Below are 17,072 nucleotides of genomic sequence, written 5' to 3' on the forward strand. Positions count from 1 at the left end.
AGGACTAGAAGCTGGTTCTTTGAGAGAATCAATAAAATTGACAGACCACTGGCAAGACTTATCCAAAAGAAAAGAGAAAGGACCCAGATTATTAAAATTATGAATGAAAAAGGAGAGGTCACGACGAGCACCATTGAAATTGGAAGGATTATTAGAAATTTTTATCAACAGCTATATGCCAATAAACTAAGCAATCTGGAAGAGATGGAATCCTTCCTGGAAACCTATAAACTACCAAGATTGAAACCGGAAGAAATTGATTCCTTAAACAGGCCAATTAATTATGAAGAAATTGAGTCAGTGATAAACAACCTTCCAAATAACAAAACTCCAGGCCCGGATGGTTTTCCTGGGGAATTCTACCAAACATTCAAAGAAGAAATAATACCTATTCTCCTAAAGCTATTTCAAAAAATAGAAACAGAAGGAAAGCTACCAAACTCATTCTATGAGGCCAATATTACCTTGATCCCCAAACCAGGCAAAGATCCCCTCAAAAAGGAGAATTACAGACCGATTTCCCTAATGAATATGGACGCCAAAATCCTCAACAAGATACTTGCTAATAGAATCCAACAGTACATTAAAAGGATTATCCATCACGATCAAGTGGGATTCATACCTGGGATGCAAGCGTGGTTCAATATTCGCAAATCAATCAGCGTGATACATCATATCAACAAGAAAAGACTCAGGAACCATATGATCCTCTCAATCGATGCCGAAAAAGCATTTGACAAAATACAGCATCCTTTCCTGATTAAAACCCTTCAGAGTGTAGGAATAGAAGGTACATTTCTCAATCTCATAAAAGCCATCTATGAAAAGCCTACTGCAAATATTATTCTCAATGGGGAAAAGCTGGAAGCCTTTCCCTTAAGATCAGGAACTCGACAAGGATGCCCACTCTCGCCACTATTATTCAACATAGTACTAGAAGTCCTTGCAACAGCAATCAGACGACAAAAAGGGATCAAAGGTATTCAAATTGGCAAAGAAGAAGTCAAAATGTCTCTCTTTGCAGATGACATGATACTCTATATGGAAAACCCAAAAGAATCCACTCCCAAACTATTAGAAGTTATAGAGCAATTCAGTAACGTGGCAGGATACAAAATAAATGCTCAGAAATCAGTTGCATTTCTATACACGAATAACGAGACCGAAGAAAGAGAAATTAGGGAATCCATCCCATTTACAATAGCACCAAAAACCATACGTTACCTTGGAATTAACTTAACCAGAGACGTAAAGGACCTATATTCTAGAAACTATAAATCACTCTTAAAAGACATTGAGGAAGACATAAAAAGATGGAAAGATATTCCATGCTCATGGATCGGAAGAATTAACATAGTTAAAATGTCCATGCTACCCAGAGCAATCTACACTTTCAATGCTATCCCGATCAAAATACCAAGGACATTTTTCAAAGAACTGGAACAAACAGTCCTTAAATTTGTATGGAAACAGAAAAGGCCCCGAATCTCCAAGGAACTGTTGAAAAGGAAAAACAAAGCTGGGGGCATCACAATGCCGGATTTCGAGCTGTACTACAAAGCTGTGATCACAAAGACAGCATGGTACTGGCACAAAAACAGACACATAGACCAATGGAACAGAATAGAGAGCCCAGAAATGGACCCTCGGCTCTTTGGGCAACTAATATTTGATAAAGCAGGAAAAAACATCCGGTGGGAAAAAGACAGTCTCTTCAATAAATGGTGCTGGGAAAATTGGACAGCTACATGCAAGAGAATGAAACTTGACCACTATCTCACACCATACACAAAAATAAACTCCAAATGGATGAAAGACCTCGATGTGAGACAGGAATCCATCAAAATTCTAGAGGAGAACATAGGCAACAACCTCTACGACATCGGCCAAAGCAACCTTTTTCATGACACATCCCCAAAGGCAAGAGAAACAAAAGATAAAATGAATTTATGGGACTTCATCAAGATTAAAAGTTTCTGCACATCCAAGGAAACAGTCAGAAAAACTAAGAGGCAGCCCACGGAATGGGAGAATATATTTGCAAATGACACTACAGATAAAGGACTGGTATCCAAGATCTACAAAGAACTTCTCAAACTCAATACACGAGAAACAAATAAACCATAAAATGGGCAGAAGATATGAACAGACACTTTTCCAATGAAGACATACAAATGGCTAACAGACACATGAAAAAATGTTCAAAATCATTAGCCATCAAGGAAATTCAAATCAAAACCACACTGAGATACCACCTTACGCCAGTTAGAATGGCAAAAATAGACAAGGCAAGAAACAACAATTGTTGGAGAGGATGTGGAGAAAGGGGATCCCTCCTACATTGTTGGTGGGAATGCAAGTTGGTACAGTCACTCTGGAAAACAGTGTGGAGGTCCCTTAAAAAGTTAAAAATTGAGCTACCCTATGATCCAGCCATTGCACTACTGGGTATTTACCCCAAAGATACAGACGTAGTGAAGAGAAGGGCCATATGCACCCCAATGTTCATAGCAGCAATGTCCACAATAGCTAAATCGTGGAAGGAGCCGAGATGCCCTTCAACAGATGACTGGATTAAGAAGTTGTGGTCCATATATACAATGGAATATTACTCAGCAATCAGAAAGAATGAGTTCTCAACATTTGCTACAACATGGACGGCACTGGAGGAGATAATGCTTAGTGAAATAAGTCAAGCAGAGAAAGACAACTATCATATGATTTCTCTCATCTATGGAACATAAGAACTAGGATGATCGGTAGGGGAAGAAAGGGATAAAGAAAGGGGGGGTAATCAGAAGGGAGAATGAAACATGAGAGAATATGGACTATGAGAAACAAACTGAGGACTTCAGAGGGGAGGGGGGTGGGGGAATGGGATAGACCGGTGATGGGTAGTAAGGAGGGCACGTATTGCATGGTGCACTGGGTGTTATACACAACTAATGAATCATCGAGCCTTACATCGGAAACCGGGGATGTACTGTATGGTGACTAACATAATATAATAAAAAATCATTTAAAAAAAAAAAAAAAGAAGTTTTGTCACTTCAATGTAAACCTCTAACACGGAGCAAGGACTCACCACACCTTAGAGGCAGCAGCTTTTGTTGTTCCAAGTCCTCCCTGGTGACAGGCTAAGGCACAGCGAAGCCCAGAGAAGGACACCACTATAGTAAATTCTCCATGTTGTTTTCGGGAAACATGGATGCCCGCGATGGCAGACAACATACGCACACACAGCAGCAGGTTTGGACCCTATCAAAGGCAACTGTGCGTACATCAGACTCTCTCCAGGTCAGGAAAACGGACCAGATCACCCAAAAGGGTGGAAGGGGGACAAGGTCAGGACATCCAACAGTGCACAGCCCTTACTCTAAGACAGTGGCTTGTTAAAAACATCGCAGCTGAAGCAAGATGGAAAGGTGCATCAGGGCACCTACATTTGCCCTGGAAGATAGGTATGTTTCAGGAAAAAAAAAAAGAGAGAAAGCTATGGATAAGAACAAGTATAATAAATTAGAGAGAAAGACATTGCTCCCAGTCGTATAATATATGAATTTCCCCAATTTGTCAGCTTGTCAAGAAGGGAATCTTGATTCCTCTCTCTCAACGTCAAACCTTTCCTGCCTAGTTAACATTTATAGGTGCAGGCAGGAAAGAGGTGAGAGTAGCATTTGATAAGTGCTGGGCGAACACTGCTTTAGAAAAGCACATTAACCCTCTTGCCAGTTCCAGCTCCTACGGGGGAGATAGAACAGGTGGGCTTAATTGGCTCTGAACAAAGTCCTTGCAATTCCCAAGAAAGCTATGCAAGCAGATGTCACTCTCTGGCACTAAGTGTTAAAGAGGTGTCTTTGTAACAAGCCCAGTGAAAGGTGGATAGAAGATTTGTTTTAATGAACCTAAACTTCCACCCTCACTTTACAGACATTTGAGGACACCCTTTCCCAGAAAAAAAGACAAAGTGCTTACTATAAATAGTTTACAATTAAGTTCTAAGTGTACCACGTAAGGGTTGAGATTAAATTAAATGGCATCTTGTCAGAACAGTAATTCCGTAAAAATTATCCCCCCACCCCCTACCAGTTCTCTCTCACATTCCTTGATCTTTTTTTTTCAAGATTTGTTTATTTATTTGAGAACAAGAGACAGAGAGAGAGCACGCACGAGTGGGATGGGCAGAGACAGTGGGAGAGAGAAACTCAAGAAGACTTTCCACTGATCGTGGAGCCCGATGTGGGGCTAGATCTCACAGCTCCCCGAAGCCATGACCTGAGCTGAAACCAAGAGTCAGAGGCCCAACAAACTGTGCCACCCAAGTGCCCCAGATGGGAATTTGAATGTTTGTTTTGTTTTGGTTTGGTTTGGTTTGGTGTGTGTGTGTGTGTGTGTGTGTGTGTGTGTGTGTGTAGAGAGAGAGAGAGAGAGAGAGAAAGCAGTAGTGGAGGGGGGGGGCAGAAGGAGAGGGAGAGAGAATCTCAAGCAGGCTCCACACACGGCGTATCCAGAACTGAGCCAACTAGGCGCCCCTCACACTCCCTGATCTTTAATGCTAGCTCATGTTTCCTTTTGGTACTGGGGAAAGACCATTTTTGTGAGGAAACAAAAGTTCTGGATTTGAGTTCTGTTTTCATCATCTATAATATGTATGATCCTGGGCATATCCACTATCTATTCTGAGCCTCTGTTTTCCTTCACCATCGAAGGACAACTTTATGCTATGCGTTGCCTCACAGTTTACCATAAGGACCGAGTGTTTTCATCTGCCGGACATTTGCCAGGTACCCTCTTTGTATCAGCATGGGTGTCCAGGTGAGAAGGATATGAAGGAATACAGATTTGAACTAGACTCACCTCTGACCCTTGGGAACTCACTGGGAAACCAACATACAGGAATGTGTTCTGTGAACAGAAGAGCACTTCACAACGGGAAGCCACTTCCATTTCCTGTTGCACAACCTGTGGTCATCCTCTAGATTTATTCTTCTAGGTAGTGTTAGTCTACTCACTCTTGGCCCAACTCCTTTCTTCTAACTCACTTCTAGGTATGGCTTCTAAATGAGCTTCCCTTGAGAGCAGAGAAGTTTCCAGTTTCTCTTGCAGGTTAATCTTTATTGAAGAGAATTCCTGAAAAGGGAAGCTCTTCTACTTTGAGACTCTATTCCTGGGTCCAGGATAGATTCTCGAACCAAGATGAGCCAATGTCCAGACACAGCATCTATCCAGGAATTCAGAACTTAGACATTGAAGGAGGGACATGAAGGGGTGGCCTGTAAACAGCCAAGTCCAGAATGGAAATTTGTCACTTTAACAGGTGTGTCCCCAGAGCTGCCCCCCTGTCTGTCTGGGAGAGCTCCTGGCACTGTCTGTTTTATTTCCATTAGCATGAGTGGGGTTCTGTTCCTTGTGAACAAATAATCTGTCTGACATCCTCTCCCAGACAAGCATGGCCCTTGGGCACTGGCCCCAGGCTAGCCTATAATGTCCCAGGTGTCTGGGTTTAGCCCAAAAATGACCTATGTGTCTGTGTACTGCAGCATATAAAGCTGTAGCTGTTTTTAAAAATGGAAAACATGTAAGAGAATAAGCTATTGTAGAGCTAATCCAGTATAAACAGTACCCTGGCGTAAAGAATCAGCTGAAACCAGGGTCAACAACGTTATCATCTGTCAAAAACATTTAACCCAAGTCAACAGTTTTAGAAGATAGAGTGCTGGTCCAAGTCATCAGACTGGCCTTCTGCCTCCGTTTCCCTGCATTACACTCCACTCTGACAGTATTACCAAAATTGTGCATTGAACTTTGGCAAGAACGTTGAGGCTCCATTGGGCCCATGCTCACCCCCTCTTCCAGGGACATACCTCCCAGCTGCAAGATGGTGTCCCACAACACATTCACTTATTTTATTTAACAGGAATTATTTAATGGCTATTGGATGGTAGACCCATGCTTGGCATGAAGAAGCAAGGGAGAAAAAACCAAATCTATACTTTCAAGAGCTCTCTGAAAAGCAAAAGAAACCTACCCTTTAATGAACCATCACAACATTATATGACAAATGCAGCTTTTTAAAATATGTTCAAGATGGAGAGCTAGCACCGAGATGGGGGAGACTAACAGCATCAGGGAGGATGACCGGAAAGGCTTTCTAGAAAAAAGCTTACTTTAGAAAACTGAATGAGTTTGTCAGGAAAATAGGGTGAAGATGATCACTTGAGGAAGAGGGAGTAGAGCATCACTCAGGCCCATAACCCTTCAACCTCTGCCCCTGTCCCTCAGGATCACTCAGCATCGGGCTACACTGGCTGCTATGCTCTACTTGCCAAAACAGGTCCCCTGGACAACAACAGAACTGGCCACACCTTCCATGTCTGCACTCAGTATTTTGGATCCTTGGCTAAGAGTCCTTGCTAGTGTGTGCCTTTCTCCAGGCCTTGCCTATGGTCCTTCAGTTGAGATCCCAACAGGTTCTGCTTCTAAATTCACCTAAGTCATCACTCTGAGGATGCAATGAAGGATTCCTGCATGGGGACATGACCAGGAAGTAAACCAAGCCTTTGGAAGGTGGTAAGATTTCAATGGGTGGGAGAGAGAAAAAAATTGGAGGTGGGAGATAGAGAAAAGGCATGCTCTGTGGGAGAGTGGTGTATTCCTCACTGAGCAGGATGAGAAGAAACTAAGAGAGGGATATTTATATTGGAAAAGACACTATTTCAAATGGAAATTTCCTGGGCAACCTGTCACACAAAGGCACCAAGGACACAGCGTATCCAAACAGTCCTGAGAGTGAGATTTTTGTCCCACCATGGGTCAGAGTTGAGCAACATTCTAAAGCTCCAATTTGTCCTAAGTGAACCAATGTGCAGAACTAACGAGGTCATCAATTTTTCTTCCAGCTAATGAACTCGTCAGGAAGGGTGTGATACGGGAAGATGATGAGATGAGCAACCAAACCTGATTAAATAGTTTCATCTTCATCAAAGAATCAGACACAGAGCTGAAGCCCCATTATTCACTGGAAGGGGATAATTACCCAGAGGAGGCTGCCATCAGGGCTACCCCTCCCCTCACCCAAATGGCTCTACTCCTTTGGGTACAGGGAGTGGATCAGACCTGGGAATGGACATTCATTTAATTCAACAACTATTTATGGGCAACTTGCTCCATGTCAGGTGTGCACCAAGAACGAAGGATGCAGATCTTATCCTTGCCTTGAAGCAGTTCATGGCTGATCTAGCACGGAACAGCAACTAACTGGAAAATGCTATGAAAGATGCTTTCCCAGCACTTTGAACCAAATTCTGTGGGGATAAAGAAGAGTAGGAGAGTGGAAGAGGGGAGGAGACCAAGGAAGTCTTCTCGTACGTGGTCACCCTTGAGCTGAGCTTTAAAGGTGAGCAGAATTTCATTAGGGAAGAAAGAAGGGAACTGGAAGGATACACCAGGCTGAGGGGTGGGCTTGAGTAATGATAAGGTGGTATGATAATATCCAGCTTGTTTGGAGAAATAGTCCTTTCTTACCCCACTTCACAGACTATAAGCCATCCAAAGCCATTCATATGGGCTTGGAAGCAAAATAATCAGTTCTTTTCAAATAATCCAAATTAGACCAATCATTCTCAGACTTTTTGGAGTTGTGATCTTATTGTTTAACTCAGATTTGTGGTTACCAGAGGTGGAAGGTGGTAGGAGGCAGAATTGGAGGAAGGCAGTTAAAAGGTACAAACTTCCATTTGTTGGGATGTCATGTCCAACAGGATGAGATGACTAGAGCTAACGCTGCTGTATGATGTACAGGAAAGTTGTTAAGAGAGTAAATCTTGAGCTCTCATCACAAGAAGGAGGGTGTTTTTTTTTTCACTTTTTTCTTTTCCTCTTTCTTTTCTTTTTATTGTATCTATATGACAGGATGGATGTTAGCCCAACCTATTGTGGCAGTAACTTCACAATATACGTTAATCAAACTATCATGCTCCTTACCAACCGGGAAATCAGGTCTTTGGAGGCAGTATTGCTTACTACAGCCAGGTAAGACAGAAAGACATTGTGGAACTGGAGGGACTTGTTCTGGGCCTTGGTGAGTGGCTGGGGCTTGGGTACATGCAGAAGAGGGAGTAGGCGGGAATTCCAGGAAGTGAAAGAAGAATGTATGGTGAGCTTAAGAAAAAACAAACCAATTTTACAGGAGCAAAGCCTTCCCCCATCCTTTTTGTATTGATTTAGCATTCCCCACGTGCAGATCACTGGCGAGGCGCTGGGAGGTTATCACGTGGGTATAATGTGCGGCCCCTGCTGCAGAGAAGTTACAATCATGTGCAAAAGAGAAGGAGCAATCAAGGCATTTCATCTCCTAAGGTCATCCCATCCTCTGCTTTGACTTAAACAAGGTAAAGAGTATTGTTTCCAGGAAACCACATTTACCAATCACCTTTGCTGCCTGGTGACGGAAGGATGACACTGAGGAAGCTGAATACTCTCTCATTAGCCAGCTAATACCTTGGTAGATGTTAAATGGTGATGGTCAACAGGGATAGTGTATGTAGCTAGATAATCAGGGCCTGGCAAGTTGGACAGACATCCCAAACTTTCCTCTCCCCACTCTACACTCTAGAATTATTTTCAATCTCTTGCCCTCCTTCTTTATGGAATAGCTTTCCTTCCAATCTCCTTTGCTGCTTCACCATGACTCACAGGACTTAAGAATAGAGTTACCCAAAGGGTATTTCTTAGGGCAATGTCAGAAAGGATAATAAAATGTCAGATGAAATAATGAGTCACCTTAGTTCTGAAATGCCTCCTCCAAGGAGAAATGTGTAATCGACACTTCAGTAAGCTGACAACTATCATTTATATAGAAGAACATATCTCCTCACTTTGGACTTTCCATCCTCCCCTCCTTCCCTCCCTTCCCTCCTTTCACACATCTTGTAGTAAAAACTGGCGAGCGTGGGAGGGGCATGGCAGAAGTGTACAGGAGCTACAGGAGAGAGACTCAGGAGTCTAAGCACAGCTGGGATGTGACCCAGGATAGCGGAGCCAGAGGTCAGAAGCCTTGGGAGTGGAGGCATCTTACCTTTTCTGCCTCTGCCCAGGCAGGGCCAATTGTTTGGTCAACATGCTAAATAAATTTCATGTAAGTTAGGAGCCTATACAGCTCTAGTAAGTTTCCTTGGCTTTTTCTTTTCCTACTCAAATACGGTTGGTTATTCCACAAGGAATCCATTGTGGTTCTAACTTTCAATCAGAATTATTCTAGAATAACATACATTTTCACAAATGACCTCCTGTGCCTTGAAGAGATCATTTTCTTGATAAGCCCCTTGACTCTCTTTTTGCAAGTCTGGCAGTGTGGTTTATTGGCTTTGTAACATGAAGTTCTTGCCATTAGGGACCGAGCTAAGATCACCAAACTATTTCCCATCCATCCTAGTTGAGCTTTGAATCACAAAAGTAGTAGAAGGCCCAGCATGATATCGCCTCCGAAATGAGCAATCCCTTAATTAAACAGAAGTAAATAGAGGTTACAACGTGTTCCTTAATTAAATAGATGTAAATGCCCAATCACTCTGCTTTCCACACACATCAATTTTGCATCATCTCATTTTCCTGTTTGCCCAATGGAAATGGGAATTCTGAGGCTCTATTTTGGCCAAAATCTCCCAAGTGTGCCTGCCTGGCTGCATGTTCAATCATGCATATTTACCTATTGTTTACAGAAATCTGCAGTTAGTGTCTACTCTCCCTTCTTTGGCCGGGCTTAGGAACTGCTATGAACCTGACATCAACGAGCCATCAAAGAGAAGCAGCCCTGCCTTTGCCCAACACAACATCATGACTCCTGCCTTGGAAAAAAACATACCTGAAGACATAAGGTAAAGGGTGTGATGTGAGAAGCGGCATCTAACACCAATACTGAGCCCTCTGTGTGGCACTGGATGACCTCAGAGCAACAGTGCCCCATGCCTGCTGCCTTTCTTTATACCCAGTCTCCAGTTTAGGCAAACCCCTCCTGGATTTGGAAATATAATCCATGGACGTTACGATCATCAATTTTGTGTGTCAGGTTTGGCTAGGCGATAGGGCCCCATTGGTCAAACGCTAGTCTAGATGGTGCCGTGAAGGTATTTTGTAGTTGTCAGTAACATTTATGATCAACTGGCTTTAAGTAAAAGAAATTACCCTCCATAATGTGGGTGGGCCTCATCCAATCAAGTGAAGACCTTAAGAGCAAATTTGAAATTTCCTGGAGAAGAAGGAATTCTACAGATGAGACTGTAATCTGGCCTACACAGTATTTCTCAGACTTGCCAGCCCCTACAACTGCAAGAACCAATCCCTTAAAATAAATCTCTCTATATATATGCATCCTCTTGGCTCCATTTGACTGGAGAACCCTGACTGATACAAAATCTGTCTGAGATGAGAACAGCATAATTATGGTTTAGAGAAAGTAGCCCAGTCCAACCACAGCTCAAAGCGAACTCATTGAGAGCGTCCTTTAAGTCACCGAGGTGGGAGGAGTGGGGTGGAAAGGAGAGAACCAAGTCCACACCACATAAAGCGCTGAGCACATTTAAGCGGCTTTCATCTCCTTGCTAGTTCTGGTGAGGCCCATGCATTGGATGGTTATCAGAGGACAACAGTGGGTTAACAACCCTTTAACTGAGTCAAACTGTTAATTGGAACAGAATCCACCTCAATTTATTCCTAGAAACAGTTCTGCTTTTCTGAGGCATTAGGAATAAATTGAGGTGGATCCTGTTCCAATTAGAATTTATGATTAAGACCATCATTTCAGGGGGACCAGCTAAGCAAAGCCATGCACCTTGGAAAATCTGTATGAGTGAGGGTCTTAAACAAAAAGGTTACTTGTGAGAATAAAGTCATAACGACCCAACCTCTCTGGTGATTTCTCCCCAGTCCCTGAATTCCAGTAAAGCGACCGACATTTGAAGGTGAGGTTCAAGGAGTATTTTTCATTGACTCATAGGATTTCAAAGCTAGAATAAACCTTTTATAAACAAGGGAGCTAAGTTCAGAGAGGAGAAATGACTTGTTCAACAGTGACAACAAGCAGGCGTGCTCTTTGACCAGCTTCCTCTCCACTTCAGCCTCAAGAGCAGAATGAGTCAAGGGTTGAAACAACTACCTCTGGGTGGCCTCTGCTTTGTTTTTTAAAATCATTACTGAAAAGCCGATGTGCACTTTTCACTTCTGACTACAGTCAGTGGGTAGACGGATGACGTGCCGACCCTGGCTTTTAGGTCCAATGTCATCATCTGAAGGGAACATCACACGCGTGGCACCTCCCATGCGCCAAGCCTCCTGAGTAATCTAGCCATTATGATCAGAACACTCACTACTCCCCCAGCACTGTGCCCCTACAATACGCCTTTACAACAACCCTAGGAGGAGGGTCCTATTTTTACTCCCTGTTTACGCAGAGAAAACTGAGGCACAGAGAAGTTACATAGCTTATCCAAAGGCACACAGAGAATATTCACCCATGCGCCAAGCCTCCTGAGTAATCTAGCCATTATGATCAGAATACTCACTACTCCCCCAGCACTGTGCCCCTACAATACGCCTTTACAACAACCCTAGGAGGAGGGTCCTATTTTTACTCCCTGTTTACGCAGAGAAAACTGAGGCACAGAGAAGTTACATAGCTTATCCAAAGGCACACAGAGAATAAATGGCATGGCTAAGGCATGACCCGGGGCAGTGTGAACACTCACCATTGTGCTGGGCCAGGCTAGTCCCCGCTGAATTGTGACACTTCTATCACGGTGATATTATTCTCTCCATTTGCGGATTAGAAAACCAAGTCTCAGCGAAGTGGAAGAATTGGCCTGAGATCAACACCTCAGCTGTTTCGTCCCCAGATGCTACCCCTGCAGAGCTCTTCAGTATTTTCTCTCCGATGGTCTTCACCCTCCCATCTTCTCTCTGACTGCACATGTGACTTTGACAAACCGATTTCCTGAATGGATTTTCGAATTAATGTTCTGGGTGGATTAATCCAGTTCTTCCATTGTAGAGAGAACAGGTGTGTGGGCCAACATCGTTATATGCTTCAGTCCTGAGGAAAGTACATATAGGTCATTCCTGCTAGTGTTTCCCACACTTCCTTGAAAACGATCACAAACACAAAACTCCAGAACCCCAGCTTGTACTCAAGCATTTCTAAACCTCATGGAACTGGCCTAGAAAGCACCATGATTAACAAGTACCCCTGTATGATTCTGTTCCTCAGGGAAATTTAGGAATGCTGGATAGAAATGATCTTTTGCTACCTCCTTCAGCCCCCAAATTAAATGGCAGCACAATGTCAGAGAGACCTGGCTTTGAATATATGGGCTTTATATAAAAAACACTCGATTTGGTCCCTGCTCTCTTACTTACCAACCATACATTCTCGAATAAGTTATTTAACCTTTTGATATCTCAGTGTTCCTCTCCATAAAATGGAAATAATAATGGTGTCTACCTCATGGCGTTGTTCCAAGGAGTAGATGAGATAAAGCATATAAAGTACCTATCACAGTGCCTGTCATGGAGGCATGGATCAATAAATATGAAGTTTTCTTGTATTGTTATTTCTAGTACTCCAGAAACTTACATTCCAGAGGATTCAGGGGGAAATTTCAGCCTTTGGCAGTAGGTACAAGAACCAATTGGTAGGGAAGGTCTCAGGAGGCTTTAGGTACTCCTAAAATCATACCCCACACCCCTTCAGGGGCAGGTAAAGCAATGAAGAGTTCACCTGACCTCCAAGCTGCATGGGCCCCCACTTCTCCCTGGAACACAGAGCTCATCTCTGCAGCACCAGGTCCCATCTGAGCCTGTCAGAGTGACCACAGTTCCTATGAGGACTCGGGTCAAGTCCATTGACTTTAAAGAGCTCCCACAGGTAATGGAAAGCAGAGAGCCAGGAAGGAGTGTCCACTTATGGCTGGACTGTCCCCTTAACCTCAAGAGTTGGGAAGTCTTGGGTCTGAGCTTCTCTAGCAGCTCTCTGGTCTGGCTCAGTCAGAAGTACTACCTCTAAGTCAGCTCAAGCCTAAACCCTGGACGTAAACCTATAAGTGGGGGGACGGCGGGGACTTATCCATTCATTCACTTCCAAAAAAATTTTTTTTCAGTCCCTGCAATGGATCAGACCCTGTGCTAGCCTTCTGGATACCTGGTCCTGCCCTTCAGGAGTTTACTACCTAACAAGTAACACAGACAAACAAGCAAGGGTCACACAGTGTGAGTGGTGAGTATAACCAGAGGTAATCTGAGAGTGCTCAGAAAATTCTTTCCAATTCCATCTCAAACCCTCAACACAGCCCACAAGGGACTGGGTCACTTGGTTCCTAGCAACACCCACCAGGTCCACTTCACATCCCTCTCCCACTTGCCAACTGCATGACAACCACTAGGCTTCTTTGCTGTTCAGTGAACAGACCAAGTTCTTATCTGACTTTGGACCACACTCTATCCCCACCCCTGCCCCTCCTTTTGCCTAGACTTCTTAACTGTCCCTTCTGCAGGGAGTCTACCCTCAATCCCCAGACCAGAAGACTTCCACTCACATTTATCTTTGTATCGCAGGCACTTAGCATTGCATCTACCAGAACCACAGATATTTTGGCTGAATATTGAATAATGCATCGATTCCCTTCTCTCTCTTGTGCCAAATATCCATGCAATAGATGTACCCACACCTCTGCCATCATTAAAAAAACTTTTATATCTACTCCAAGATGCCATCCTTTTGCAACAAAAATCCCAGTAGAGCCTATGAAATTATAGATGTTCTCTTGCTTGAGCCAATTCAAATTCTTATTTTTGAGTTTGGTTGCCTTCCCCTGATAGAAATAATAAAGCACTACTTTAATAGAAACATAACCAGTCAATTTTTATATTATTGTTTGTGGTGGGCTTTTTAAAAAAAAAAAAAAGATTTGTTTATTTGAGAGAGAGAAAGAGAGAGAGAGAGAGAGAAAGCGTGCATGTAAGTGGGTGGGGGGAGGGAGAGAAGGAGAATCCCAAGCAGACATTCCCTCCCCCCCCCCCCCCCCCCCCGCTGATGACCCTGAGATTACGCCCTGAGCCAAAATCAAGAATGGGACACTTAATAGACTGAGCCACCCAGATGCCCTGGTTGTAGTGGAGTTTTTAAGAGCAAACCTTTTTCTTCTCATTACCGGTGGTGACCTGGAGAAGATTGCTGAATTTTGGGGAATTCTGTGAGCTGAGTGTTAGACTCAGACATTATTAAAAATTATACAAACATATACTTACGTAAATTATATTAAACGCAAAGGTAATAAATATGCAAAACTCACCACTCCCTATTTATGTAAAGAGATTTTACTACTACCTACACTCTTGAGGTTATTTACATCTATCATTATCTGTGTGATAGGTGAACATGCTGTATAATGGTGTGTACCTGCTTCTCGTTTTCCGACTCTGCATTTAGTGACATCATGTTGGGGGCCTGAAATCAACATGGTGGAAGCATTTACCAAGGAAATCAGCAAATGGTACAAACCAAGGCTTATTGATTTTTTTAGGGAGCTTATTTTGAAGGATTTACCAGTACATGACAGCCACTAACCAAAGATGACCAAGGTCGATCCCGATTTCCAGAAGTTTGCAGTCCGGGGGTACACACACGCGCACACGCACACTCACACGGTTAAGCGTGATCCAAGGCAGAATGGCATGCATTAAATGGAGCAACGGACAGCAGCCAGAAGGGGGTGGCTCGGATCTGACTGATTTGCCTTTGGATGTGGAACATAAGATGAAAAGATTCACACAGGAGACCCAGAGCATCTGCTTTGCCACCTAACTTACTTTTTTCATCCTTATTAATTCTTCAGGAAGATCTTTATGTCGGCACCAAGTTTCAGCCTGTGATCAATTCGTACACTTACCTTCAGGTGAGGTGCTTAGCTTCTCCCTCCATCAGATCAATATGTACAGGTCAGACTGAATCTATCAGAGGGCTGGGAACGCCTCCAAAGATGGGTGCCGAGAACCAGGAAGTCACCATGGTTAGTAGTAATTTGTCCTGTTCATTGCTGGAGCTCAGTAAAGTGTGTATTGATTTTTCTGCAAAAGATTTACCAATTGAAAGCAGTAACCCCCAAAACCAAGATAAAATATGAATGGTATTAAAAATATACTGGACTCATTTGTGTGATTATAAAGGCCAAGAAACTCTTAAACAATTTAAAAGATAGGTGGGGAGTTCTGAGCCAACCAAGCTGCTAGTAGAAGAGAGGATGCTAGGTTTTGTTCCCCCAGCACATTCTTAATGGGGTTGTCAAGGTTGCTTTGTTGAACTTTAAACAGTTTTATTCCAATTTAACCTGTTTGTAGCACTTGTTTTAACAGAAAAAGGTCAGCCATTTTCAGTGTTTTAATTATATATACAAACGATATATATATATATGTCCCATTCTTGATTATGCGTGAATCAGGGAGTGAAAGAAGATACTAAGGGACAAGTGAAGAGGAGGAAAAGGAGGGAGGAAAAGGAAAGAAGAGAAGCCAGAGGGAGTAGAGAAAAAGAGGCAAGAGGGCAGAGAGGGGAGAGGCGGCAGAGGGAGAAGGGGGAAGGAAGACAGCGGTGGCTCAGGTTCCAGGAGGAACACCAGTCTGGAGTCGAATCCCAGCGCTGCCACCTGCATCATTTACTCTTCTAACAGCCTGAGTTTCCTCATCTGTAAAATGGGACGAGAAGACCTACACTGCGGGAGTTTTCGGAGAACTCCATAAGCGCGGCTGTGTAAAGATCAGCCCTGGTGCGCCTGCTCGGGGAGTGTCCGCGCCAGCGTGTCTGCTGGGGGGGGGAGGCCGCTGGCGGGGGGGGGGGGGGGGGGCGGGGAGAGCTTCCTTCCCCTTTTCAAAGAGCTCAGTTTCTCCACCGTGTGCTCTGCTTGGCCTCCCTCGAATGGAGCCCAAAAGGCGGCACGGGCCGGGCACCGGGGCGTTCAGCTGGAGAGGGCGAGCGCGCCTAGCGTTCCAGGCGTTCCACCCGCCAGGCGGCCGCGTGCTGCGGAGGCACCGGCAACCACCAATGAACTTCCCACAAAGACAGTTTGCTTCACCCGGATCCCAATCCATAACCTTTACTGGTCTCTGTAGAGTCATTACGACCATTAGGCTGTGGACTCAGCACTGCTTTAGCTCTTAAGTTAATACAACCGAGACTTTTTTACTTTCCTATTGGGAAGGAACATGTGCAATTTTAGTGATTTCTTAGATCATTCCATAAGTAAATCAAATATTCTTTCAAGCCCAGTTATCAAAATTGTGTCCTTTGATACCACGTCTTCCATCAAACTGCAGTAATCCAGATCAACACATTTTAAACCTCTGCTAGCTCCTAATATCATCCCTACTAGATAGAGTAATTAAATTTGTACTTTTTTTTTACAAGTCGTACTCAATAAATCTGAATAAATTAACAACGCATTACTAAGACGGCTACATTAAATTTGCATAGTGCATTTAATGAATATGCAGCTGCAAGTGAAAAGGTCTGCTACCGCGAACCGTGTACATTAGCATAACTACTTCCAGCATGTTTCTTAAATAATGCACTCATTTGCACATCACTGACTTGGCTAATTCTAACTTCAGTCAGGGTAGCCTTGTAATTAAGACTCTTGCTTTAATTTTTAATGAAGTTTATGTTACATCAATCCTGACAGTAATGAGGGGACATGGAAACAAAAAGGCTGCTAATAATTAAATTCACAAACCAGTTTGAGGGATAATAATTCCTGAGGAGAAATTACATGACTAATTATTAATTAAATATTCATACTATTGCACAGCCATCTCACTGAACTGCTCTTCTTGTTGGTAATAATATTGAGATGTGGATGCCTTTTGCCAACCATTCGGAGTTTAAGGTCTCTGGTTAATTTTAGTGCACCATTCATCAATATGACACAAAAAATAAAATTGTTTTAATTGGTATCATTTTATTGTGTCTAAATATTACTACAGTTGGTTTAGTTTGTGGAGAATTAATCTAGTTAGTCGGTGCCTGTTTTATG

The 17,072-nt window shown here is 43.3% G+C and overlaps 1 long non-coding RNA gene across 1 annotated transcript in view; it reads right to left on the reverse strand.

Annotated features, from left to right (window-relative positions):
- LOC148107038 (uncharacterized) overlaps positions 1-15,093 on the reverse strand; it is an 85,025-nt gene extending 69,932 nt beyond the window's left edge. The window contains exons 1-2 of the long non-coding RNA XR_015723152.1: positions 14,937-15,093; positions 11,742-12,085 (exon numbers count right to left, since the gene is read on the reverse strand). This is a non-coding gene — a long non-coding RNA (uncharacterized LOC148107038). The remainder of the gene's footprint in view (positions 1-11,741; positions 12,086-14,936) is intronic.
- Positions 15,094-17,072: the final 1,979 nt, after the last annotated feature.

The sequence above is a fragment of the Ursus americanus genome, chromosome 36 (assembly GCF_024610735.1).
Source record: "Ursus americanus isolate L20-20 chromosome 36, mUrsAme1.1.p, whole genome shotgun sequence".
In the NCBI taxonomy this organism is placed as follows: domain Eukaryota; kingdom Metazoa; phylum Chordata; class Mammalia; order Carnivora; family Ursidae; genus Ursus; species Ursus americanus.